This window comes from Lepeophtheirus salmonis, chromosome 5 (assembly GCF_016086655.4).
Source record: "Lepeophtheirus salmonis chromosome 5, UVic_Lsal_1.4, whole genome shotgun sequence".
In the NCBI taxonomy this organism is placed as follows: Eukaryota; Metazoa; Arthropoda; class Copepoda; order Siphonostomatoida; family Caligidae; genus Lepeophtheirus; species Lepeophtheirus salmonis.
Genome location: NC_052135.2, coordinates 15,106,657 through 15,130,557, shown reverse-complemented (window position 1 = coordinate 15,130,557; position 23,901 = coordinate 15,106,657). Strand labels below are relative to the sequence as shown.

Genomic DNA, 23,901 nt, shown 5'->3' with positions numbered 1-23,901 from the left:
TATTGGGCTGAATGTGAAAAATGAATTTAAAAAAATATATATATATTAGAACTTTCTCCTATTCTTGATTTTTTTTAAAGATTTATTTTATGTTGATTGATCAAATATTTTAAATTTTTTAAAAGGGTTCTTTTAAAAATGGAAAATTCTTATATTTTTCACGCCACATATCGTATTTTCTCAGGCAAATGAACTCTTATCAATGGTATAAAAGACTGATTTAATTTCCCAATGTTTCAAATGTGAGCCACTCAACCCCTTCCGAAAGGTGGTCTCAAAATAAGCAACAAGTGCATTTTATCTGAAGTCAATAAATAACTTTTATTTTTCATTTATCAGAGCTTATTTAAATACATTAGATACCAGTTGAATGACGTCACATAAAAAAATTGCACCCAATCCAATTCAAAACTTGAGAGCTGTGTCAGTACTAAAACTTGCAAGCACTTCACATTCCTAATTGGAGTTCAACCCCTTATGTGCAATGCTTTTATTGCCACAAAATATCAATTCTCAATTGACTTTTTATATTTATGTTACTAAAATGTATGTACATTTTACATACTATATAAAATTCCATTAGTAAGGGGGCTCACACAAAAATGCTGCATAAGTTATCCTCATAATTAATCGCAATGCCTTTAAAGTGCTATTATTTAATGTATGTACAAGAATGTTTTGTTCGACATATAAAGATATTTTCCACATCTATACAGGGTAGGGCAGCAAAACATGGAATCGACAGATGGATTTAGAAATTCATCAATAATTTTAAATTTTTAATAATCGGCAAAAAAAAAAAAGTTTAAAAATACATGTAAACAAGGTTTCTGCAAAACTTTTTTTACTCAATATGGCCACCTTCATTATCAATCACAGTCTTTATACGTCGCCTGAAGGCTATGCAGGAGTTGATAACAACATTGAGTCCACATTTGGATGTCAGGTCCTGTTGGTTTCCCTCTCCAAATTGCCCCATATAGAAAAGTCCAGTGGGTTCAAATCTGGTGAAGAAGGGGCCATATATGATTGGACGGACAAGAATCAAGCCATATTATCTACGCAGAACTTTTGGCACATGGTGCACGTGCGATAAGGAACGCCCTCCTGAGTCCATGCGTAGTTACCCTCCGGGTAGTTGGTCTTCAGCCATGTCAAGATGGTGTACCTAACCACACCATGTAGTTGGACCCCTGGCCGATTTTCTGTCCGGCCTTGAAAAAAAACGGAGGCATCTTCTTTCCATCAGAGGCCAAAACACCGAGGACCGTTTTGGGGCAGGATATTTGGTGTGCTAAATCCCTTGACCTCTTCTTTTATTTATGCAAGCCAGCGGTCATTCGGCGTTATGGAATTGATCAACTGTGAAATTCTATTTGAACAAGAAAATTTTCACAATTCGCCCATTTTCCCTTGATCCTTGTGAAGATTTTTTTGCACGTCTGGAGCAACTTGCTTTCATGCCCTCTGTGGGGTCGTTTGTGAAAGAAACGAATCCCAAGTTGTACTTTATAGCCCTCTGATGATCCAATGACCCACAGAGAGGTCGTTGGTGAGGCGATTCATCGACTTTCTGAGATCTTCCTCCAAACTTGATAAAAGTTCGTATCCATCTTTAAATTATGCCCTCCACTTCTTGACATCTTTGAGAGGTTTACTTAATTTTTTTTCATCTTGGCCGACTTAAAAACCAGGCTCCTAGAACACTTAACAAAGTGCGTAATCTCCATCACTTCAACTCCAGCATCAGAAGATTTGAGATGCACTGCCTTTTTGTTTGTTGTTCGGTCATGATGATGAAATAACTAAATGATTAGTAACTATAGTTTGTTGTGTAAAAAGGACGGTGGAAACAGAATATATATATAAAAAAATTACTCAACCTTTTCATTGTAAGGAGAAAATAAACATTAATTAACAATCCACGTTTTGCTACGCTACCTTGTACATTAAATGAAGATATAAGATGTAATTACTACATAATATTGACATAGTATAATTTCACAAAGAATTACTGCTCAAGAGTTTTTCAAACTTCCTTCTTCTTATCAACCAATGAGGAAAGCAATGTAGAAAGGGTATTTATGAATCTCTGTTGTACTCAATTCATTTTGCATCACCTACAAATTATAATATTAAGTTATGTGATCAAAAGAGAACAAATTAAAACACTGACTTATTTAACATTCATGACTCGATTATTTGCAAACATTAATTATTCTTATTGATGTACAGAAAATGTATATATGGCTGTATTCTTTGTATCAATCACGAACGTCAAATGGAAATCGTTTTGATTGACCTTTTTTGCCATTGTCATACTGAATCAAAGATTGCCACCAACACAAAACGCAATGACACTTTTTTCTTCTACTGTAATGTAATCTTTTTACATATGTTAAGCAAACCCACTTTTTATTTATGTAATATTAGTAAATAACACTTTGCAACAAAATAAAGATCTTGGAGCGCTTGCAGGCTGAAACCCAGATTCATTATTATTATTTAAGCGGTAAAGCACGAATAGGACCATTGAAACGTTCAACGGATATCGATTTGGCCTTTAAATGTTTAAAAAAAAACAAGTTTTTAGAGTATCACTACGATTCAGTGCCAGTTTTCGACTTGAAAGAACTAAATAGATGAAAATAAAAGTAAATATAAATTGTCTTTATATTTATTTTTCCTGTGCTGTGAATCCGAAGCGAAGTTATCGAATAGACTTTATATTAGTTTTAAAAAAATAGTATGTAAACAAGGTCGATTTTCATTGATTTTTGGTCAATTTAGTTTTTAATATATATTAAAATAGTTAAATATAAATAGCTGGCGAGGCTGCGTGAATATAGATTACAATAATATTCCGAAGAAAAAAATTGAATCACTTGTTATAATTTTTACTTAAATAATTATTGATAATTTAGATAATAAGAAAGGTGAAGACCGATGCTCGATTCAAACGAATGCCAAACAGAAAGATATTTACCGATTTGGCTGAAAGCTGGTGTGGTTTCTTCCAAGAGATGCTACTAACTAATTACAACCTCGATGATTCAAGTCCTGCCATATCTCAGACTTTGCACGGACTTTTCAAATAAATCTCGTATAAGTCAAACTAGCTCTGGGTAACATAGAAAAAACTAACAACTCTTCCAACGGATTCCCTTATGTATATTGATAGTATTCTCGGTATATATGTACAATCATTATACGGTACATATTTTTTATAAATAGACTTAGAATATTCTTGCTGAAACTTTCAATTTGTAATGACATTAGTTTCTATGGTGATAGGCACTAAGTGCAGTCAATTGAAGGGTTTTATATTCTCTTTATAATAATAGATACCTGTGGATATAATAAGATGTACATATATATTAGTGATATCCCCCCTCTTTTTTTTTTTTTTGTCTATTTTTTTTATTATTATTTATCGTTTATAGGGACTTGATTATAAAGAAGAAGAAAGTTTTGTCTTTCAAAAAAGACACGAAAACAATCTTGCAACCAACTAAATAAAAATAATAATTTAGTACTACATACTAGTGTTGGGACTCGGTCCAAGATCGAATTTGGTATTCAATGATTTTTCTATAGCGATTTAGACCGATATTTTGATCCAGACCGTAGACCTAAATTTAATGGCTTTCAAATCGTGGATGAATATTTGGCTATCAATCTATGTACTGATTTTCTCCACCATCTTGATTTATGAGTTGTACAAATAGGATCCACAGGGTGAAGACACAAAACTTTCCAAAGATCCAAGATGCAATTCCAAAGATCGCTTCTTGACTTGATCAATAGCTCAAGTAGAGGGAACAACTACACAAAAAAAAACATATAATACTGCAGTAGCCCCTTTACTAGTTTGTGTAAATTAATTTGATACAAGTTTTTTTGGGGTAATACTAAAAAAAGTTACTCTACTTATGATCTATAAAATTAGTCCAGACCAAATTTTAAATGAGATAAATCCAGTCCAACTTTTATTGTAGGACATAACATCTTCGGTTCACTTTAAATCATGAAGGTCTCAGATGAATCTAGGATTTTCAAATCGAAAGCCAACACTAATACATACATATCTATGTCTATAAAGTAATAATGATATTTGTAAGTTAATTTTGTACTCTTTATATATTTCTTTTAGCTGATCCAAATAATAAGAACAAGAAAGAGAAAAGAAAAAGAAGAATTTATTATTATTGTCAAATGCTTTTCCTTTGTCAATGGAACAACCATTTCTTATTAGAAAAAGGAAAGAAAGAAAAAAATGAACAGAAAATATAAAATTAGCCCAAGAAAGAAATATGTAGTTGTTAGTTTTTTCTTTTTTTTCAAAATAATAATAAAAATAATATGACTTATGTTAGTAACGTAAAAGTTATACTAATTTGAAAATATATAAATATAAAAGTTACTTTCCCCAAATATATTTTAAGCTGGAAATGAACAAAAAAATAGAAGATTATTTCTTAGTCCTCATTACAGATTGTGCTTTTTTTATCTATTACCTTTGTACCCCATGTTCCATATTTAAATTCAAATAGTTTTGTAAGTGGAAGCAAGTTTTTTTATTCATGGGGTTGTGTGATAATGCTGTAGCTTGAGAGGTCTGTTTGTATTTAAGGATATGTTTTCTATCGACAACATGGCCGAAATAGGAGCAAAAGAAAATTTATGGTGAAATACCCCTTGAGGGAAATCTTTGGGGTTTAGAAGTGTATTTGATTTGGTTATGTACCTCATCAGACATATTGGTGGTTATATATTGTATATGTGTGTCCTGTAGTTGATGACTCTGTCTACCTCTGAGCTCTCGTCAGGAAACAACATCACAGGTGGGTTTTGTTTACATCATACTGAGGAGATATTTTGTCTGGCGAGCCTTTTAAACTTTGTATTGTATTTTGTAAAATGTGTTTTCCTTCTAACCCCTGATTTAGCTCTAAAGACCACTTTTATGATCCTATTCATGGTGTTGCTGGCATACTCTTGTCCCTAGCTCTCCTTCTACTTTGTACAAATATTCTTTTTTCTTCCTTGGCCCGACTTTCTAGCAACATTTCCACGAATTTTAAAGTTGCTTATAGTCTAATAAACTGAATGAACAATCCCTGCTGATATTTATGGGAGAAAAATTATATCCCAAGTATTCTTTTTAGCCATATTGTCGATATAAAATATATTCTTAAATAAAAACCGTCCTTAAGGTCGTTATGATCAAGCCACTTTATCAATTTAAAAACTGTTTTTTTGAAATATATGTTGCCTTAAATATACAATATATGTAAGGTACTTAACACCAGTGGGGCTCATAACTTTTAATTTTTTCACAAACAGTTGGCCTATTTTTATCCTGTGCTTAGTCTAGATTAGATCTAGTTAAGACTTATTGAGCTATTGTAATTTTGAAATATTGATATGCAATATATTAGACAAAATATTCTAGTGGGAGAAGATTAATAACTTCAAACCAATTTTTATCCAAATAATACTAAAAATGAAATGCAGGCATATGCGTTCTTTAGTTTTGTTAATATTTTTACCACAAATAACTTTTTTATGCTGTTTTTTTTTCCAGAAAATAAATAAATTGCTTAAACATTTTTGATAACTTTAATTTTAAAGAACAACCCACCTCATTTAATTTTTTAGCTAGATGACAAAAGGCATATGTCGTACATATGTAACTCGTCAATACAAAAGCAAGCTACAATGATATTTCTCGAAATTGAGTTTCTTTGTATTTTTTGACAAATTATTCCCAATTTCTATTTACAATTTATTCATATTGACCCTTTGAAAGCACCGCTAACAGCACTAAAATTAGAAAAAAAAATGATTGTCACTATAAAAATATGATAAATTGATAGACTTTATTTGAAAGGGTTCATATCGGAGTCAATGTAACTCTGTTAAATCATATAAATGTTTTAAATGATAGTTAGAATATTAGGTAACTTCACTTATTCCACAAATTTGAAAAAAAAAAAAATATAATTGACTCAAATATGCATATGAAATATTGGGCTGTATGTATATATGAAGTAGAAAATATATATATTAGGACTTTCTCCTATTTTTGATTATTTTTCAAGATTGATTTTATGTTGACTGATTACATATTTTACATTTTTTTAACAGGTTTTATTAAAGACGGAAAATTCCTTTTTTTCAAAATATCAACTCTCTGCAAATTTTGAATTTGTTATACTCAAACGAAGGAAGGCCCAGCCTCTAAAACCAGAACGGATAAGCTAGGCTGAGGTCATGCCATGTTTCCTTTCTTCCCAACAGAATAAGAGAAAAAACCATTTGAATTCAATGAGTACACTATTTATTTTTATATGACATCATATTTCATCTCAATAGAAAAAAAAAGAAACATTAAATCCAGATGAAAAAAAATATCTTGGTATTTTTTATATAAAAGAGAACACATTTCATTAATGTTTCAAATGATGGAATGAGTTCGTAATAAGAGTAGTAGAAGTGTGCTCTTGATAAATATGAATTGATGATCTGAAGAAATGAGTCTCTTCAAATACAAGCATTTTCTTAGCGTTTATATTTTATGGACCCCATATCCTATTTGTCATTTTGTGATTCTCTTGTTACTAGTGATTATTTATATAAGATACATAACCTTACAAAAAAAGTAGTACACACATTAATTATAACACTTGAAAATCCCCTCTTTTTTTTTACCTACCCACACTATCATTCATATCTCACATTCAAGGAGGATTTCGTATACAGACAAAAAGAGATTTTCATTAACTGCTATTACCACTACAATACCACACACAATGAAGATGATTTTGCAAATATATATAATTATAAGAACACAAACAATATATAATTACAAAACTAGAATGTAACTCTTGATTCTTTTTTTTATTTAGTTATTGAAGCTGTCCTTTGTTGCTAACTCCTTGCTCAGTCAAAAAGATGACAAATTATTGTCTTTTAAAAACCTCTCAAAAATGAGCAAACTTTATCAAAAACTTAAAATCCTCTTCGAGGCCATTTTGCCTCACTTCTAAAAGTTGACGATTTTGTACTTGACGCCATTTGAAAGAGCTGACAGAAAGCCACAATTTGATGTTCTTTTGTTTCTGTGCGATCAAAAATGTACGAGCGACAAGGAAATCGCTAGAGGATGAGCGATCTCCTCTGCGCACAAGTCTATCTCCAACAAAAAGATCTTCACAGTGGACGCTGTTCTAAACTGGAGAAATTATTGCTTCTTGGCTGAATCAAAAGCTCAGGTCGAGGGAACCTTTAGGTCCAAATATACACCTCAGGTCATAGTCCTGGGCGTCGTGGCGTCCAACGGCAGGAATTGCCTCCCTACTTCTTCAAAGCAACGTTCTCCAGAGACAACTATGCGTTTAACCAAGACGGCGCCACAGGAAACACGTCCAAGAAGGTGCAATCGAATATGTTCTTAAATACTTTTTAAACACCTGATATGTACGATGTACATATTAATCACGCATTTTCACATAACGCACCATGCATGGTTATTTTCCATACAGAACTAGTTCGTATTTCCATTGGCTAAAAAAATTAAAAGTGTACTACGAAAAAGAATAGATGACAAATGCACCCTATTTTCTCGAAATATATCCAAATATAGTATAGGTATATTTTTCTATATGCTTTTTTTACCCATATCCATTGAATTGGAAAATTTTACTTTTTTTTAATTATTATTTCCAAGTTTTAATTTTAGCATGTATTTAAAAATTATAGTTATTTTAATTTATACTTCTAATAAATTATTAAAAATTGCAAATACTGATACTAAATACTTCTTTTTTAAGAATATTTATAGTACTTCTGTCTTGAGTTAAGATATTAAGCCGTTATACTATCAATATTTTAGCATCCGAGGTATAAAGAACAATGATTTAAAAAAAAAATGTTTTTTACTGAGACACTTTCGTTACTTTTATTTCTCAGATCAAGTATTTATGCAGTTCTAGTATACTAAGCCCACCCACAAAAAAAATTACTCTAAAGACAAACTTTGTATATAGATTTAGGAACAATATAAATATATTCCCAGATGAAAAATAAAATTGTCTCTCTTGTATGTCGTTGATCATTTCTTTACTCCCATTTATCTCTTCATGTATCAATTGCCTTACTTTTCTAGCATTCATTTTGCATTAAAAAAAGGTATAGTATATTTTTGATAATGAATTTTTATAAGTGTTTAATTAAAGTTAGAATGGAATAAATGATTATAGATAAGAAGAGAACTTGCTTCTTTTCCAAACTCTAGAGAGCTCTCATGCAACAGTCGAAGAAAAAGTAATTAAAAGTTTAATAAAAAATATTTTTTTTCTTTTCATCTTTAGGTTCCTTTACCAAAAAATGACTTGGCTTAAATATTCACCTTTAATGTACGGAGAAAGGGAAGTACATAGGTATAAGTAACAGTTATTGGATATCAGAAATACCTTTTTTAGATTACACTAATTTTGTAAAAGTGAATTCAAGCCAAAAAAAAGAATATATCTTTTAGCGCGGAATCAAAACTGATCTCAGTTTCTCGCTCAATAATCTAAAATCTCCAATAAATGAAATTATAGTAATTCGGACTATTATCATTGAGAGTCATTTTGTACAATTAAAATTATCCCCAAATTAAAGGTAGGATAAATATAAGAAATTTATAAGTGTTTTTATTGATTCTGTATCTTGTTTTGAACTTGATATATATCCATTTTTATGCTGAAAAAAGATGAAAGACAACACTCTTCTTTAGACCCTTATAACTTATTTATAATACCTATTGATGAAGAATATCATACCTTATATGATAGAAAAATATTCAATTTATATTATAAGAAAAATATATACTTAAAAATATGCATCTCCAAGGATTTTGATCCTTTTCATAATCCAAGATATTTCAGATTTCAGATGACTGAGAAAAAAACTGAGATCATTTTTGGATTCTGCCCTCAAGATTAAATTTATTTGTACAAAATGAGTGTTCCCTTGTGTAATTTAAGCGGCATTGTAGGTGGGTTACAAAATCTATCACATGTGTATTCCCAATTTATTTCCAAAATTTGTATATTATAGTTTGTAAATTTCATTAATGATCCCTTTCAAAAGAAAGAGATTCTGTGATTAAAAACTTTTCTTGTTTTTTAGGGGAGAGAAAATGTTACATCATCAATTTTCGTTCTTCCAAAATGTAACTTATCCTAGCATTTTTACTCCTTCAAACAAGACAGATTTTCAACAAGAAAACCTTTTCATTTTTATAGGGAAAGTTGTTGAGGTCAGAAAATTATAATATTGCAAAATTCCTTAATTTTATTTAATTATTTAATTTGCCACAATGACCTTTTCTAAGAAAGTAAATATTAAAAAAAAAATGATATCTCAATTCCCGTAAAATATTTTTATTTTGACCAAAAAAAATTCTAGTCAAAATCATAATTCCTTAATTTGGGAGGGCTTCAGCCTTGAGTATTTAGCTAGTTGTTCAAAGCTATATAAATACTATAACTTATAATTTTTATTAATTAATATTATTATTCAGTGAGGTGTATTATTTTTTCACTAAATGGTTCCACTATTTGCTATTTTGTTTACAAACTACTATAAGTAAACCAAACTCTTGCCCCATTATTTTCACTCTATGACATTTATGAAACAAATGTATTTTTTCATATCTGTAAAATAATATTAAACATTTCCACAACTACATCCATTCATTTTTGATAAATTTATTGAAAGATTGAAGACCACAACTGTCTTAATAGGTTTTGTGCTGAGCCAAGGACAAGTGCCCAAAACGCACCCTTAAAATATGCATTGCTTCAACTGTTAAACTTCCGTTGCATCTGATATGTATTATCTTTGATTTGCAACTTATTCAATCTTATTACATAGCAGATGGTCAAGGTTATAAATATTTATCCATAAATTTTTTATTAAATATGGCCACCCATGGCACGAATTGCAGTCTTCAAACACTTTGGTGATGCATCACAACAGGCTCCTTTTTTTAAAAATCATACCATCAAAAAGTATTTTAGAAGTCAAGATAAACATTTCTTGTAAATTACCCTGTAACTTGCATTGATGCCAGAGGCAATCTTGGAGTGTTTCCTGTCATTTTGCCTGTTATCTTATATAGCACTTTAATTCCAAAAGCTTTGCATGTTATTATTTTCAAACTGCAACAACTATCCCTTTCAAAATGAAGAGGTTTTGTGACTGAAAATCTGTTTTGTTTCCATGAATGTCATGATAAATTAAATTTATACTACAAAAGTTCACTAAGTTAGCTTTTTATCATCCCCAAACAAAAAATAATTTAAATCAGAGAATTTTTTTATTTTGAAATTATTGATTTGCACACGATTAATCGGAATCAGGAATCGGAGAATCAGGTGTTCTTGGGAAAATAATGTTTAATTTGTAATACCGATTCTTATTTATTACTGGTATTGAACTATTCATTACTTTTATAAGTTATTAAAATAAATAAATAATAATAATAACCCCCCACATTAAAGTATTTTTGCTTTTTAATAATAATTTTAAATTACATTTTTTTTAAATTACTATGTATTTTTGAAATTTTTCTACAAAAAAATAATACTTGAATTTTTTTTTCAAAAAATTTCAACTTTATATGCGACATTTAATTTTTGTAATTTTTTTCTAAAAAAATGTTCTGAAAGATGTCGACTTATGAAAAATTTTTGAATATGAAATTGTATGTTTGAAATTCTAGAAAAAAATTAATATTAATATTAATTTTTTTCTAGAATTTTTTTGTAAGCTTTTTTCAAAAAAAAATTTAATTTTTTGATATTTTTCTAAATTGGAATTGGCAATGGAATCGGCATCCGATTTTTTTTTCGGAATCGTCCCATCACTATAACATATATCTACAAGGATAACCTTGTACATTTTAGTATGATCACATGGTACTTATAATCCATGACCATCTACAGCTCTGCTGGACTTATTGTATTTATTGGGTGTTATGAATAGAAGAGAGGGGGAGGTGCTCCAATTTGTTCTTAAAGAGAGAAAGGAACTATTTAAAGTTTTTTAGTTTTTTTGAAACGTTGTAAATTCTTCTTTTTAGTTCTTTTTGTTTCTTTGCTTTAAGTTTTCAATTAAATCACTCTTGCGTGAAAAATAGTTGAGATGAAAAAAAGGGAAAAAAAAAACATCGTTAATGTATTTGAAATTATTTATAAATGTATATATAGAAAGAATATTTTTATTTTGCTAATTTCATATTTATAATATTGACCATTAGAAAATATGTTATAATAATAGACTACGCATGATTATCGAGGGAAAAAACATTAATTAAATTAGTTCAATGCTTGATATAGCATGGAAGTACGTATTGAAGATCATTCAAGGATGTTTAAAAAATTATTTTTATTTTTGATAATTAATACTAATCATGCAGACAGTGGTTTCTTTAAATATATGTACACTTCGTTATATAAAAAGTATATCGTCTATATATCTTCTACAAGGTAGGGCAGCAAAACGAGGTCTGTTAATTAATGTTTATTTTCTCATTACTATGGAAAGGTTTAGTGATTAATTTTTGATATTCTGTTTCAATAAGCAAAAAGGTAGCGCATCTCAGATCTCCCAGATGCTGGAGTTGATGTCATAAAGATTACGGACATTGTTAAGTTTTCTAAGAGACTGGTTTTTAAGTTGGTCAAGATGGAAAAAAAAAAAAAAAAATGGAGAAGACCTCTCTAGGATGTCAGGAAGTGGAGGGCATGATTTAAAGGGGGACACGAAGTTCTTGTTGGGTTTGGAGAAGAATATAAAGGAGGCTCTAACTAAGTCGATGAATCACCTCGCCAACCACATCTCTGTGGCTCCTTGTACCATCAGGAGAGTTATAAAGCCCAATTTGGGATGAGTTTCTTTCACAACAGAGGGTATGAAAACCAGGAGGCTCAAGAGGTGAAATACAATCTTCACATAGATCAAAGCAAATGGGTGATTTGTGAAAATTTTCTTGGACATATAGTTTTTCACAGTTAATCAATTTCACAATCGCCGGGACGCCCGCTGGCTTCCGGAAACAAAAGAAGAGGTACAAGGGATTTACCAAACCAAATATCCTGCCCAAAAAAAATGGTCCTCGGTGTTTTGGCCAATGATGGAAAGAAGATACCTCAGTTCTTTTACAAGGTTGTACTGAAAATCGGCATGGAGGCCTGCTATAAGGTGCTTTGGTACGCCATATTATCATGGGGAAGGCCAACTACCCGGAGGTAACTACGTGTTGACTCAGGACGTTGCTCCCTATCCCTCGTCTGCCAAGTGCCGAAAGTTCTGCGCAATGACATAGCTCGATTCTGGTCCATAAGGATATTACCCCCTTCCTCACCAGATTTGAACCAACTGGTCTTTTTTCTATATGTGGGACTTTGGAAAGGGAAACCAACAGGACCTCACACCTATATGAGGACTCACTAAAGTCCTCCATAGTGGTTGCAAGGGAAAACTTGTCGGATGAGTTTGTGATCAACTTCTGTATGGCCTTCAGGTGACGTGTAAAGACTGAGATGGATAATGAAGATTCCCATATTGAGTGAAAAAAGTTTTGCAAAAAGCTTGTCTACATCTTTCATAAACATGATTTTTTTCCCTATTATTGAAAATATAAAAATTATTGATGTATTTATAAATCCATCTCTCGAGTCCACAGTTTGCTGCCCTACCCTGTATATCTTGCTTTTTGTAACAAGAGTTGTTCTTTAATGTATGTCTAACCTTTCATACACATTGATAAAGGAAAAAGGACACGAGATTAATTGATAGTAATCCAATTATATCTACTGATTCAATATGGTGTATTTAGTTACTAGAGCATTTTCACATGACGTCAAAATTGTTGATGTCGTCCAACATCTTAGAGATCTAAATTATCAAGTTCCAAAAGAATACTCCCCCCCCCCTTTTTTTCCAATTAAAGTGAAAGGAAATGGTAAAATATTCCCCGTGTAGCTGGATGTCAAAATATGACTGACAAATAAAAGGAATTCAACGTTTACTGTCCATCAAAAATCTATACCTCTATAATCTATTTATTATAAATCAGACCTTGATATGTATTACAAATATGAGCATCGCTATACATTTTTATTTCCATAGTGTAGACAATAAGGTCTGCACTATTAACGGTGCAAGGATTATAAATTTTTTCTGTAATTATCCCAGTTTTAAAAGTTCCCAAATTTTACATAAGGTATCGATATACTGACTTAGTATAATAATATGTAAATATTCAACTTATCCAGAAATATTTGTACATTATAGTTTAAAGACTCAAGGGCAAGACCAGCCATACAAAAATCCACAACAACCCCAACAAAAATATAAGGGAAAGAAATAAGGTCTAAATCTACATCAACTGATATAACATAGTAGTTATTATCTCATGATTCATGATTAAAAATGGTTATTTTTTATAAAATAGTTGTTAATACTTGGTTTTATATAAATAAAATCTTTTATTTAAAATACATATAAAGTAAAAAAGAACCGAATTTACTTTTTAAATATTAAATACTTAAATGAATTTTACATGTTCAAACAAAGTAGAAATTGCATTATGTATCAAACGACACAGTCCTTCTGGAGACTTCCACATAATCATTTATTCTTCAGTGAGCCTAAAGCGAATAATTAGATTATGGAGCCTAGTGATATCTTTAAACTCTTGAGTCTTTGGTGGGAGTCCAATTCGCACGTTTGATGACATTGATCCGCAACTTCCTTCGATTGATGGTCTTTGGAAAATTAAACATTTTCTTGGGCCGATAAGCCAGGATACTTTTTAGTTGATCTATTATTAAAATACACTGCACTACACGTTACCATACTGAAAATATACATTGCAATAAACAAGTATTGGCTAATTATGATAAATAATTAAATTAAGCTCACAAAATAATACATAAATTACCTTCAAGACTTTTACAATATATTTTATGGCACCTAACAATTTTAAGCAAATCAGCAAAGAGAATGAAAAAAAAATGCTCTTTTTCAAGGTTAATAGTTAATAGTATATAAATAATTTAATCGGGCTTGCTGCAATTTTCAATTTGATGCATCGTACCGACTGCTGGGCAACAAAGCAAGATTTTGACGTCATAGTGAATAGAAAGGGTAACAAATACAAATTCGCAAAATGCCAAAATTAAGAACTGGGACTACGCTGTGGGTCAAGAGAGAGAAGTTTGGTATACTTGAAGTATGATATTATATCTTATTTACATTTTACATTATATATTTCATTACTAACTGATTATTATTATTACGATAATAATACCTATTCGCCATTCCGAAAAAGTATAATGTATTCGCGCAATGAAACTGTCAGTTGTGCAGTTGCCATTTGTGATTCTCTTAACAACATAATTTATCATCATTTTCCAAAATGCTTATAAAATGGATTTAAAAGGTGAATTACTGGGACTACTTTAAAAAAGAACATTGAAAGAAGATGCTATCCCTTCCAGAGGTATCATACCTGGAGAAGGATTTGAGCAAGCTCCAAAGAAAACGAAATGAATTAAGATCAGTGGACCATTTTGAAGAAGATTTTAATGAAATATATTTGGAGACATTAGACAAATCATACCAAACCAACGTAAAATCAACTCAAACACTTGTGTTAGGAAAGATTAACGCATCTAATCAAGCATGTGTATCCTGGAATATACAAATTAGTAGGGCTTCTAATACCAGAAAAGATCCACTCATTCTGAACTCGAGTCACTAAGGAAACGGAATGCAGATTTACACGAAAAAGTGAAAACCCTTCAATCGGAAAATAGATTATTAAAATCCAAATCTAATTTTAAGGAAGCGATGAAAGGAGAACTGGAAAAGAGATTTACTAAATCTCAATGTAAACTCATTATCAGTGGAAGAGGTTTGGAAAATGGAATGAAGAGGATTTTGTTAAAGGACTGATACTGAAGTCTCTTTCCTCAAAAGCCTACCGTTACATTCAATCCAGTGGTCTACTTCCGGTTCCTAGTGTAACAAATCTCAAACGGTGGATCCAAAATTTTAAAACAGCTCCTGGAATACAATCAAATATTATTAAAATTATCGCTCAATAAATCAAATCCAACGAAACTCCAAATGGAAACTTAGCTGTCTTGTGCTTTGATGAGATGAAGCTCCCGACCAATATCAAAAAAGGACTTTGGATGTGCCTATGCAGTAAATTTGGATATACAAAAGGATATTCTCCAAAGCATGATAAATGTGATTGGAACAATGAAGCAAATTAAGAGAAATAAAAATGGTGAAGTGGTGTTGCCTAAGTCATCTGCTTTGAAGCCCTACCAAAGGGCATAAGTATTTCTTCAAAATCTTTGATATCATTGTATCAATACATAAATAATGAAATTGGCCTTCCATATATATTGACATCTCGTTTAAATCAAGATTGTCTTGAAAACTTTTTTTCAAGAATAAGATATATTGGACGAACCCACTCCCATCCTAATGCCGTAGTGGCCATAGATCGATTTCGGATACTCGTAATAAGTGGCTCAGAAAAAATAGTTGTTTAGAATGCTCCCGTCAGAACTGAGAAAGACCAATGTTTTGTTTCTATGTTTCAACAAATTGCAGGTTGTAGTATCACCAATGCACTAATGTATATATTACTAATCCTGCATCTCCTTTTAGGTCCTATTTTGAGCGAAGCAGATTCAGAAGATAACATAAAATTTTATCAAGACTTTGATGATATAATTTATCCTCAAATCATCAAATTAAAGGTGAGATTGAGGAAGATATAAATAATGATGAAAATACAATAGAACAACCATCTAATGATTTACATCTTCCTAAAATCTGTGAAGATGAAGGATTTATTTATGTTGCTGGATATGTGGCCAAATCGTTACATCAAAAATTTCCCACTCTGGGGTGTAATACTTCCAGCATCCAAGTTCCTCCAAGTCCATGGCTTAAAACATTGTCAAGAGGGGGACTGCTTCAACCATCGGAATCTTTTTTGGAATTTTGCAAAAAAATAGAGAAGCATTTCATTAAGTTTCATGGGAATTTTTTTGATACCGAAACCATATTTGATGGATCGACTCATCAGCATAATTGTGGAAAAGTATCCTAAGGAAAAATATGAAGTTATAAAAAATTTATTTGCACTCGTACATTCATTAGTAAAGTATATTAATATTGTAAACAAAAGTAGCATAAAAAGAAAAATAGCAAGTAACGTGCAAAAAACGGTTTATTCCATTAATTAAAAAATAGAGACGGAAATGATTTATTATTTTATTTTTTTGAGGCTCATTATTTAATTTTAAACAATAAACTTTCTAAATGTGACTGTCTGTTTTCTAGTTTAGTCTAAAAACCTTGTCAAGCAATTCCTCGGAAATTGGATGGCCAACATTTTTTTCCAACACAACTGTAATGCTATTGGGAGCGAAGTTTTCTTCTTGTGTCAAATCCACAATTAGTCAATATGGGAACTGTTTGACTGTGGATTAGTCAGTTCTATTTCAATAAAGTATTCGTTTTAAGATACTTACGTTTAATTAAAAATCACTAGATAACAATGCACATTATGATTTTTTTTTAAATTCATGATCCATAGTATATGTAATTATGTTGCACTTTATCACAATGACCTATTCTTTAATGCCGGAAGTGACGAAGTAACACGATTTTTTGTTAGATTGAACTCCAGCCATTCTCCAAGGAATCTTTATCTAGTATCTTCTATTTGATGAAGAATGCTTATGATAATTTATAGCCATCCTAACAAATGACAGTCAATACAAATAACTTATAAGTAATTACAATATATATGGATTGAATATATTGTTTTTGGATTGAATGATAGAATTGATGATAACAAGGGTGAAGAGTTAACACAGAATAACTAATAAGCCTTCAATTTAATTTTCCTAAATGGATTTGAGTGAAATCCGACAATCTTCTTCGTTCCTCGCTGTAGTTCTCTATGGTAAAGTGATCCTCTGTATAAATTGAGACTTAACTTCATATGCTTCACTACGACGTGGAAGATCCTCAATGGGTTTGAATGTTTTTTAATAAAATGAAGACCTTGTCAAATTGTAGAATCAAGAATGTAGATTTTTTTTTTTTTTGTACGATGGAAAATGTAAACAAAACACCCAACTAACAACTACTAAACACTATGACGTCACTATTAAAAGCGTGTTGGAAGTCAAACATCAGTTGTAAACACGTCATAGTATAACCTTGCTCTTCTTTTACTAATTGGCATGCCTTTTCTTACGTGGTATTTTAAACCAATTGATAGGATATTTAGTACAATTATCTTTATGATATTAAATCAATGATTTGCTTATAGTAGTAACAACATGCGCAAGTTAATAGGAGGAGTTAATTTTTACATTTCAAATGCGCTCATTTTCCCTTCTCTAATAACAAAGTTATACCAAATGGGAATATAAAAGTGAGAATACGTGCATTTTTATCGTGTAAACATACGATTGTATAATTTGTTTATACAAGATACATCACGAATATAATAACTTGTACCATTTTATTCTAAAAGGCTTAAAAATGCCCGGATTTTCACATCTTTATTCATACAAAAATGTAACTTTGACATAATTTGAAAAGGAAAATTGAGTACATTCAGCGATTAAAAATTAACTCCACTATTAACATGTACAATTGACGTATCCTAGAACCTTATTATCAAAGATTTAATTCTTTTAATGAAAAGTTTATACATAAGAACAGGGTAGATTGTTTCGAATCTTTTTTGTTCTATATGTAATAGGTGGTCGTGCTGTTAACTTTTCCCTTTTAAGTAAGCAATCTTGCCTATTTTTGGTGTAAATCGTTTCAAAAATGCATTGTAAAATAAATACAATTAATATTTTCCCAGCACTCGTATCATTTCAAATGCAGAAAATTATTCTCTTTATAGCAGTATTTATTTTCTCGCACCAAAATAATATAACAGACAGCTGATAGTAACAAGGATTTTAATTAAGAAATACTATAAATTACGGCTCATTTTTTCTTACAAAAGTGGCATCCTTACTTATCGATATAGCTTCAATCCTTTGAAATTTTCTCTGAAATATTAAATTTAAGCTTAATGTTTCAGCATATTCTTTAACAATGCAACTTCTTCGAATATCAATACACACATTTAAGAAAAAATACTTACTTATTCGTATGTACATATAAATGTATATGTCCAAAATATAAATCATAGATTAATGATGAATCCTTTGGTTAATATGTATGATGACATTACTTAGAAAAAGATTGTTCTATAAAACAACTTTTGTGTCTGATTTGGATGTTTCTTTAAGATTTTGGACAGGACCAATTGAATTCGAGCATTTTTTTCTTTTTTAAAGAAAAGTTTCAGAAAGCGAATAATCAAGCTCTCCATTTGATGTACAAATACAACAAATGTCATGTGGTCTAATATCCTCTTGATTCATCAAAAGACATTCATGAATATATAAACGAGATTTGGTCCGCAATCGGTCATTAAAAATTAGATGTTTCCACTATACGTATATTTTGCTCTTCCAGCTTCTTTCCTCATATCCTGTCATGTAAGAAATTGTAAAGCTAATTAACGTCTTTATTTCTATACAAACGGTAGTGCCCGGCATAGCTGAAGTAATTAGGTCTCGACCAACAGACAAACATTGCTTTAATAATATAGAAGATAACTCCACCAAATATCAGCGGTGTTACTCTCTGTTTTTTAAACTACTTGAGATTTAAAAAAAAAATGATATGATGAGCCTGTGAGTACTTTAGTCTCTAGGTAGGTCATACACTGGGCCTGGAATTTTTTTTTTGGGCAAATTATATAATGTTGGTGTCATCAGGGGTGACTGGATTTTTTCTTTAGGACGGGGGGGGTTGATTGATGAATTTGTTTAACAGAATGGTTTTTTTTTCAATAAATGATAAATTTGACACAATTTTTTTTTTAGAAAGGACAAAATTTTTAGACAACACGAAATTTTTTTATCGCTATTACTTTAAAATTTTCCCAAAAGGGGGTGGCATTTTATAAGTATACTTCCATCTTTTTTTTTAATGAGCTCGTTGTTAAAAGTGAGTCTTCATCCGACACACATATCAACAAACACATCGACGAATATACTTTTTTTTATTAATAAAAAAGAAATATCTATATATACTATCAAGTTAATTAGGAGACAACACTTTACTATGAAAAGGTCGCTGAAGTAATTTGGAATTTCTAAATAGCTGGATATAGAAACCCAAAATTTGTAAATTTTATTAATTTAACAATAATTAATTTGTAAAAAATGCAAAATAGAATATTTATAAAAATGATATCCTCTAATCAAAAACAACCTATGTGTATTTATGTCACCTTTTGATTTTTACCCGTTATTAGTGTTCTGAAAGTTGCTTGATTGAACTATAACCAGCTGTTTTTTAGTTGCTATGGACAATTCTCTAGAGTCCTGGACTTAATATATACTTCAAAATTTCAGGCACTTTGCTTCGTTTTGGTTAAAGGTAAACTAAGTAAAACAAATATATGTTTTAATCATTTAACTTTAAAATTATTTAAATATGTGAACTTATCTTAATCAAATGTTACAGTCTTTCCTTCAAAAGAAAAAGAAAATAGGCTCAAAATCAGTAATTAGTTTTTAGTGTTAGATTTCGTTCTGGAAATTCTAGACCTGTTTGAGACCGTTATATGTTTTGTTGGACCGAACTAATTTGGTACAACAAAAGAGCTTGGTCTGGACCGGTCTCATAGAAAAATTCGGTACAGATCGGTTAAAGGAAAAATCTGGTCTACTTATTTCCCCAAAAATCAGATAAATTGTTTATAACATGACATCATATGTTTTTTTCAAGTACAATGACGTTATACAAAGTTTAAACAGAGATCGTTCGGTTTAATTTTGATCCCACCGTCTCTTATACGTATACAGTATTTTTTTTTAGAACTTATCGTGTATTTTAGAGATTTGTTTGGAAAAAATGAATGACAGTTGATCTAGAAAAAAAGTTATCTCTCATAATATATGAAACCAAAAAAATCGGACCATAAATTGAGACAGGGAAAAATCGGTCTACAAAGTGAGGCCGAAAAATATTGGTTCACTGAGACCGCTGTCTGGACAGAAAAATCGGTAGACAAAAAATCACTTAAGACCAAACCAAAAAAATCAAAAATTCGTTGCTGGACCGAGTTTCAACACTAGTAGTTTGTCAATGTTTCTGAATTATGGAATTATTATTCAAGAATTTATTCATTGTTGGGGATTGTTCGAAGCATTGAGCGTGACAATTCATTTTGCTATGAACATGTTCGCCACCGTTAGTTTTGTTGCATATATTTTCCCTATGAGATTTAACCGCATAACATAATTATCCACGTTTTTATATTTTTATATCATGGGCTCGAACTTTACCATTAGTCTTTACTGTTGTTTCTCAGGTATAGGTAGATTTAAAGAAGAAAAAAAATGAAAAATAGTCAAGAAAAAAATAAGGAGTAGTGTTTGTATGTGCTAAGAAGTAAGGGATATTATCAATTTGGAAAGGACTAATTGACTAGTGATTCCTTACCTATAGTTATAAACTTAGTTGATACATCAAGAAATGGAAAAAAGTATCATCAATAAAAAAAAAGTTGAAAAAAATAATTTTTTGTATTATATTAAGCCAAAGAGTTCTTAAATCATTTTAATTTCTTAATATCCTAGATTACTCGGGGCAAAACTACTTTTGTATACATTATCATACATGTTATCCCTTGTTCCATTTCATTCCCTTGGGACATTTTATGACCAACACTTTGAATACGCATAATATTTGAGTAGTACGCAATTCTACCAAATGTTCTGGCAATCACACTGTTTAAAGAGGAAAGAGAGGGGAATAGGAAGACAACTCTATAGTAAAAAAAATAGTATATACATAGACAGTAATGATGGACTTAATATTTCACTTCCTCCAGCTTAGCACATTTCCAAAATCCAATTCTTGTTCTTTTCTTCTTCTTATTGATTTCAATGATGATTTTCATCTACATAACTTCCCCTTTTAAAGTTTTACTTCATTTTCTATCCTCATCTTATTCTTCTTCCACCCTTCAGCCTCTTCAATATATATATATTTACTCACACTGCAAACATATACAAATAGTCTAATAGACATGGCTCAATTACAAGAAATACATACATACACGTTAGGTTGTTCCGTTTTTGGGGAAATATTTTTTATCTTCTGCATAAGTACCTCTTCTGCTGAGGACAATAAAAAACCAAACTTTGGCAACCTTACTAGGCCTTATAAGCCATTTTTTTTACACAGCATTATATAATGAAAAAGAAATAGTCAAAATTGGTCCTTTTTCAGGGTTGTCCACTGGGGGTGGGCTGGAGGGGCTGTATCCTCTTAAATTAAGTAATTTTTGATATTACAATAATTTATTGTCTCATTCTGGTAAATTTAATATTTTATCTTTTTTTTCGATTTTTTTTTTTTTAATAGTTATGGATTTTGTAAATTCTTCCAAAAAAAATTCTTTTTTTTTGTAAATAGCGAGGTAGATAGGGTAAACATACTTTGAGTTCCCAAAAACATGATACGTTGTCCTATCAATGTCGTTTTTAGAAGACAACGGGGTTGTTATTATTTTGGAATTAATCTACATATTTAAGAATATACAATATTTCTAAATTTTCGATTACACAGAGAACAATTAGGAAAGGGATTTTGTACAAATGAATTGAAGACAATAATCAAATTTATCTATGAGCGTAGAATCCCGAACTGATCTCAGTTTTTTTCTCAGTCATCTGAATTCTGAAATATCTGGGATTACATTCATTCGGGACTCTATCGGTCATAGTCCTTTTATACCCTTACAGATATCCCCAAATTAAAAGTATGATAAATAAAACTTAAGTAAAGGGATTTTTTATAATTAAAAAGTGCGTTAATTGATGTCTTGTTCTAAACTCGATATATTTCCATTTTTAGGCTGAAAAATGATGAAAAACACACTCTTCTTTAGACCCTTACCTATACTTTATTCATAATACATATTGATGAGGAAAATCAATGGTTATACTAAAGAACAATATTCAATGTATAATTTAAAAAATAAATATATTTGAAAAATATGCATCTCCAAGGATTTTTGTTCGATTTTGCATTTTTTAACTATAAAACAAAACTTTTTAATCATAAAAAAAACACTTTTACATAAGTTTTATTAATCCTAGTTTAAGTTTGGGGATACTATTTAGTGTAAAATATGACTCTGAACGATAATAATCCCAAATTACTAGAATTCCAGATATTTTAGAATTCAGATGACTGGGATAAAAACTTCGATCCATTTTAGATTATGGGCTCAAAGATAAGTTCCTTCTTTGGTTGGAATTCATTTGTACAAAATGAGTGTTCCCCTGTGTCATCTAAAAAGAAGAAGGACTTTTTAATATCCATTACCTGTTACATATACCTATGTACTTCCCTTTCTCCGTAATTAAAGGTAAATATTTAAGTCAAGTAATTTTTTGGTAAAGGAGACTAAAGATGAAAAGAAAAAGCCCCTCCCCCCCTCCAATTTAAGGAATTTTTAATTTTTATTATAAAAATTTTCCGTGAATCGAGCAAATTAGGCAGCCGAACCAAAAATTTATAATTTGATTTTTTTTTTTTAATTTTTTTTTTCTTGAAATAGCTATGGATATTTGAAATTTTTTCCCCAAAAATTTCATTTTATGTGAACAAATATAGATTTTTGAATTTTTTTTCCAAAAAATGAATATCTGAAATTTGTTTCCTAAAAATTTAATCTTTGAAATTTTTTTCCAAAAAATGAATATTTGAAATTTGTTTCCGAAAAATTTAATTTTTGAAATTTTTTTCCAAAAAATGAATATTCGAAATTTGTATCCTAAAAATTTAATTTTAGAAATATTTTTCCAAAATTTAAACTTTATGTGAATAACTAAGGAAATTTAAATTTTTTTTACAAAAAATTTAATATTGTAATTTTTTTTGTCCAAAAATGTTTATTTTCTCTGAATAGCTATATATTTTTTAAATTTTTTTCTGAAAAGTTTATTTTTCTGGAAATGACTATGAATTTTTGAAAGTTGTTTCCCAAAAATTTAATTTTCTGTGAATAACTATAGAAATTTGAATTTTTTTTGTCCAACAATTTTTATTTTCTCTGAATAGCTATAGATTTTTTAAATTTTTTGTGTATTAATTTTTTTTCTTAAAAGTTTAATTTTCTTAAAATCGTTATGGTTGTTTGAAATCTTTTTGACAAAAATTTAATATTCTGTGAATAGCTATGGATTTTTTTCTAAAAAATTTAATATTTTTTTTTCCAAAAAATTTAATAGTTTTTTTTTTTTTAATTGTAATTTTTGGATTTTTTTATATAAATACCAAAATAAAAAATATAATAAAATAATATTTATATATATTTGTTGAGGGGTAAGACACCAAGAATATTAAAACTTTGTCAAAGTGAAAAATGGACAAAACTGTCTAATACATACATACACTCACATTATATTACCACAGTATTCATTGTGGATGATGATGGGAGTGAAATGAAAAAGAGAGAAAATGTTTGATCATACCATTTATTGATATTTGTTAGTAAGTATGTACTAAGTATGGTTCATTCACTCACTCACACTCACACGTGAGAAGGGATCTTAATTATAGGCGCTATAGGGAGAGAGGGGTAAATTGCATTTCATCTGAATTTATTCCAGCTGTCCCCGATGGTGATGTGATGATGTTTGATATTGATGG

General features: G+C 30.1%; 1 long non-coding RNA gene across 1 annotated transcript; it reads left to right on the top strand.

Annotated features, from left to right (window-relative positions):
• Nucleotides 1-1,266: 1,266 nt before the first annotated feature.
• LOC121118577 (uncharacterized) lies at nt 1,267-4,474 on the top strand. Its single transcript, XR_005864500.2, has 3 exons — nt 1,267-3,169; nt 3,444-4,101; nt 4,154-4,474. It is a non-coding gene; the product is annotated as an uncharacterized lncRNA (long non-coding RNA).
• The last annotated feature ends 19,427 nt before the right edge of the window (nt 4,475-23,901 follow it).